A 6529-nucleotide genomic window follows, 5' to 3' on the forward strand; every position below is an offset into this window, starting at 1 on the left:
ATTTCTCGTCCGCCAAGGAGACTCCCTTTCATCACAATTCCAAATCTTAGCAGGAGTACCTCAAGGAAGTGATTTATCACCAGACCTCTACAATATTTACACAGCTGACATTCCCAACTCCGAAAACACACTGATAACCACTTACGCCTACGACACGGCAATCCTCTCATCCCATTCCGATTCCACAACAGCATACCAAAACCTCCAAATTCATTTGGTCCACCAAATGGAGAATAAAAATCAATACAGACAAATCCTTACATTCCTTTTACTTTAAAAAAAACTGTTCTTCCTACAATCTATTTTCAAAACAATCCAATCCAAACCAAACACTTAGGTCTAATTTTAGACAAACGTCTAACTTGGGGCCCATGCCTCAAAATTAAAAGAAAGACTCTTAACACCAGACTTCACCTTTTACGACCTATCCTCAAGTCCAAACTTTATTGACAAATGACAACAAATTACTAATATACAAATCAATGCTAAAACCTATCTGGGCCTACGGCATCCAAATTTGGGGATGTAACAAGCCTTCCCAAATACGGACTATACAAGCCTTCCATTCTAGTTCCCTTCGCCTAATAACATCTGCGCCATGGTACGTCTCAAACCTCTCACTACATAAGGATCTTAAAATTGAAACTGTCTCTAAAACAGCCAAAAACTACTACAAAAATGTACACACCAAATCAGCTAACCACACAAATCCATTGATTTCCTACTTGGCCAGTGACTTCATGCCTAATAACCCCCCACATCGACTAAAAAGACACTGGTGTCGCGATCTCCTGATTCCCGAACTGCACTAATTAAAAAAATATAACTCTCCCCCAAGCTAGAGGGTATCCACACTGGCGGGCCTCCCTCCTCACGCCATTCATGTTGTTCCTTTATTATTGTCAAATTTACTTATTATATGTATATAAATATTACAGATTATAAATATTCTATTTTATCTAATAAAAAAAAAAGAAATATTTAGTTTTATATTAGTATAATAATAATGCCTTCTTACTTACATACACTTTTAGCTAAATAAACAACTATTATAAATATATATAATACGAAAAAAGTTGATTGATCACGTGTCATTTTACTGAATGTGAGTCCTCCAAAATAATATGCATATGTTACCTATAAATTGTAATATATGTGTAATTCAGTTATTACATAATATAATACCTAGGTATTTATTATTTAAGTATTTTATAAAATACCTATTGATTTAAGGCAAATTATTTTTTTTTTTACAATTTAAAATACACCATCTATACAACATAGCACAATAACTAATAAGTATATATGATATTATAATAGTAACATGAATATCTTGAATTAAGAAATCACCCATTGGTGACACTTGGCTGGGAATTACGCTGTCTAGTCTAGAACTTCGTTTTTTTTTTTAAATTTTTTATTTATAACAAGTCACGGCACCTGCAATTCCTTTTTAGACGATGCCGAGGGTTTCCCGGTATGGTTTGAGTATAGAGGCTCTTTATCAATGGATTTTGGTGAGTTTATAGGCGATTATAAAAGCGTTTGTGGGCAAATTATTTAAAAATTAATTTCAGCATAAAATGTTTAGACATATATATTTATGTTTCTCAGAAATGTTATAGAGTACTTAAACAAATTTAGGCAAAGTATTAAAATAATTTAATTGTATGATAGTATACTATTACTATATTAAACATTTTAAATTATGATATATTATTATTAATATATACTACTTGTTACGACATATTAAGCTAGAACGACAACGAGAGTTATACAATACTTTGTTTCTAACCTGCCTGTTAATTGTTAACTAGTAGTGCAGAGGACTTGTAGCATTTGCATGTTTGTTTTGCACAATCACAAAAATAACAGAGTATAAAACAAATATGTTGCAATGCTTTCACAAAGCTAGTTTTGAAAATTTATTTTGCGTATAAATGCATATTTTTAACTTATTTAATAATGTTATCAATTTATTCTCCACTGATATTTTAATTTTAAATTATACAACCAAAACATACATTTATTTTTAATTTTTGTTGTAGGTATAATATGAGTTTTGACCAGTCCCAACTTACATTTTTCCTAGAAACCTGATAATTTTATAAATTATAACAAAATTTAAGATATAAAGTTGTAAAATTTGGAACAAATAAAGCTAATTCAAAATAATAAATTCAGTTAAATTAAAATATTCTTAATTTTATTTTTTAAATGCATATTTTAGGTATATTTTTTATTTGCATAGAAATCCATAATTTGGGTATTCAAATTTCAAATGCATACTTGGTGACTTTTTATGGTTACAAGTCCTCTGTCCTATTGTCTAGCAACAAATTGTAATGCTAGCAATGCATGGCTTCAGGTGGTACCTAATCTTAATGTGATAATTTTTTGTTAACTACTAAACTAAACTAGCATATATAGGTACTTGTTTTAATAGATACCTGTTCTTGGTACCCAGTGGATAGAAATTAAAAACCATCATATTTTTCTAATTTTCTTTAACATATATTTTCTACGACTTCTTTGGTGAATTGGATATATTTAATCCGATTTTAATTTTGCATCCTATAATCTACCATGTTGTAGTCTTGATATCTAAGTGATATGCTCTATTATTCATGAGCCAAATGAAACATAGACCTTGACTCTATTATACATTACTTTGTTTTTGTATCCATCTAATCAGCATACAGTGTACTCTCGATAATCCGCCGTCTTCCGCGGAATCATCTACATACCTATGCCCTATATGTATACAAAAAAATATATAAACATACAAATATTTACATTATAAATCATTATCGGTTTAATTGGGTGATAATTTGTGATAGCCGATTACTCGATAACGACGTAAAATACAATACGCATGCTTAACGTTAAATGTTAATACATATATATGTATATTAGGGTGGTCCTTAGTAATAGAGGTAACATTTTTTTCTCAACATTTTTGAAGTGAGACCCCTAAAACCTGATCTTATGCATATAAAAATAATGTGAGTAAAATTTGGTCAAGATTGATTGAACCTAAGACGTGCCCCAAGAGGGTTGATTATTTGAATTTAGGGTAGTTTTTCAGTTTTTCCTAATTATCTCATAAACTATTCTACTTACGATAAAAATGTATAGAGCGTTTATTATAAATAATCTTATTTCCTAAAAAAAAATGTTATAATTAGTAATACGCTTAAATCTATTTATTTACATGAAAATCAATAATGAAAATAATGTGTACAATTTCTGCAACATATCGATTATACAATATCTCCATAGATTGATTAAATATACGAATAAAAAGTCTTATGTTAAATTAACGAATTAATGATATTATTTATTTGTAATTGTCGTAATGGATGCATAATATAATTGGTTGCATATTGGTCATTAAATTGTTTACGTCTGGGTTAAAAATAGAATAGAAATTATCTCTAGAAAAATACATTCACAATAGTATTATCGCACTGTATCGCAGTAATTTTTAGACTAAAAATATTGTGGCTATTAGTTATCTCAGTAATATTATCGCAGTTGTCATTTGGTAATCAGTGACTATTAATCGTTTATTCTTATTTGAAATATTACTTTAAAATGTCGCGAAAACAAGTGTTTTTGGTTGGGATTATGAAAAATCAAATAACTGGCGGAAAGTTACCCTCAAAAAGAGATATTTTAAGCGTACTTTTTTATAATATGCGTGTTGTTAATCTTAGTTTACAAGAAAGTGCGTCATTAGTTATTGACGAGTGTCTTATTTATTGGAAAAAAGCTCGCATACCAACACATCATCGTTCGAATTATATTGCTAAATGCAAAAAATTGTACACTGATTTACGAATCCTGGAAAAGCATAAAGCTCGTACAAGTGAATTAAATAAAAACAAACGAAAAGAATTTGAAGATGGCTTAAAAGATTTGTTTGACATAGCACATGCTGACGCTCTATCTAAGATAAAAATTGATGAAGACAAACAATTTTTAATTGCACAGCGAATAAAAGGACGCCAAGGGTGTATGCTTGGAGTTGATACGAAACAAACAAAAATTGAAAAAAATAAGATAGCCAAAGAAGAAAAGTTGAAATTACTTAGAGAGAAACAACAGTCAATCCTTGAACCAGGTATGTGTTATATAATTAATAAAATATTTTGATTTTTTTATAGTCAAGTATTTAAGCCGTAAATATTAATATACTTTTTATTTGAATACCAACATAACTGATTTCTATGCATTTTATTTATTTATATTAACAAGTTAATCAATTAATTTAACAAATTATTATTTTTTTTATTTTTTAGTATACTATTCCGAAACTGATTCATCTTTGTCCGATTATTCGAACTCTTGTTGTAGTATCAATATTCTAGAATCACCAAATCGTTTTATTCCTAGTACATCGGGCATCCAAGATAAAATTTTACCTGAGTCTGGGCCAACAAAAACAAAAAGAGCTAGAAAAGAAATAATATCTCCACGATTATCAGCTGTTTTTGATAAATGTAATTGTATACATTGTATATTGTATATATTATGTTATGTTCCTTTAATATTAGACCCTTGAATGTTTTGCGGATTATCCGCGAAATTCGTTTATCCTTGGATGTCCTGCCACCCTATTCGGCGGATAATCGAGAGTACACTGTATTTTCTTTTTCTTGGTTGGTACTTTCTAGTTTCCACATTACACTAGTTCTGGATATGCCTGGGCTTGCCATGAATTTTAAGTTCAGGCCAAAGATCTTTTGAGATTTAAAAAAAAAAATTCATTTTTGTGTTACTGTATTGTACTATAGTGTATACAAATATACATAGGCGTCACTAAGGGCCAAGGGGTACTTTTGCTACCATGAAAAATACTTAATTTAAAATAAAACTACCTACCTAACTAAATGGTATTGAAATAAGTAGCCAAATTAAAAATTATATGGTCAATATTTGGTAACTAGTAACAGTTTAGATATTGTTTTAATAAGGATACAATACGTTTAAAAGATTTCTTGAAACCAGGACTACATTATGTACAAGTCTACAAAAAATATTGTGTTAAACACTATGAGGTCATGAGGACCAAGGTGAGTTTTTGGAAATCCAATTAATTCAGTAATTTAAGTTAACCATTGATTATTTATTATTATTAGATATATATATGTGATTATAAACTAATAATTTAAACAATTAAATAGCATAACTAATAACTAGGTATGTTTTTTTTACCAGAACCTTTTATTTATAGGTATTACATTTTAATAAATTGATTTGTTTATATTTTAGATCGATCTGCCAACTTATATACTGAAGAAAATACACTTACTGTACAAAGCATTTTTTTTTTTTATTGTTTATACGTATAGATTTCTAATCAAGTGTTAACCTTAATAAGTGGCCTCTTGTAATGGCCTGACCCACAGTTTCCCAATTGTGGATCCGCCCCTGATCCGGTTGCAAACTCATCTGGGAGGTTAGACCCGTATGTAGACATGGAATCGGTAGGTACATTGAATATTCTTAGTTTTAACGAAAAAAACATTTTAACATGGGCAGCTGAGTCCCTATTATTTTTAGAAAATATTTATGCGTAGGTAGGTACTAGGTACTAGGTATACTAGTAGATATATCTACTCCTTCTAATAATTATATCCTAATCAATATGACATTTAAATATTCAGGTATGCCGTAGTTAACGCAAATATTTGTTTACACTATTGCATTTCCTTTTTTATTGTTTTCCAAATTAAGCACTGTAGGTACCTAATGATTAATGGTTGTGTTTGAATGGTTCCGGGACATATTTTGAGGTCAGGACATTTGCGGTCGGCTTTTTTTTCGTTCCATTTGCTGTCAATTTATTTCTATTCACCTGACTATACAATTTAAGGTGCTGTATAAAATATTATATTGTAAATACATATTACATTATGAAAATGTGTTTAAAAAGTTTATTTTTATTATTTATACATACAACTAAAGGTACCTAATCCTCTAGCCTCTAGGGTTGGAATAGTTAACTTAATAAAATATTAAATATACCACGACCAACATTTAAGAATTTGTATGGCTGTCTTAAAAAGAGGCTGATAATTTGGAACTTTTATTTGCAAGAAGCTACTTAAATATGGAAGGTAAAAGGCGAAAAAATATGTAATACAATTGGACGAAAGAATTAAAAAACATTAATAGAGTATGAAATAGATCATTGATTAAGTCAAATGCGTAAAAAATAGCTATTATTCAAAAATTAGAATAAGGTTATGTTTATGTACATATATGTTAATTAGTAATGTATGTTAGTATTAGTATCATATGTTTATATGTAGATAATGTGATCGACAAATGTACCTATTATTATGTGAATTTTTTATAATAATTGTAATAAGGTTTAAAAAAAATGAGTACCTTATTACGTAATGTTATTGAAAATGATATTATTATTATATGAGTTACTTATAACAATAATAATAATAAGCTTTTAAACACGCCAGTAAAAAATACTATCAGTCCTTAGCCTTGAAATGTGTGAAGGGAA

This window comes from Myzus persicae, unplaced genomic scaffold, assembly GCF_001856785.1.
Source record: "Myzus persicae strain clone G006 unplaced genomic scaffold, MPER_G0061.0, whole genome shotgun sequence".
In the NCBI taxonomy this organism is placed as follows: domain Eukaryota; kingdom Metazoa; phylum Arthropoda; class Insecta; order Hemiptera; family Aphididae; genus Myzus; species Myzus persicae.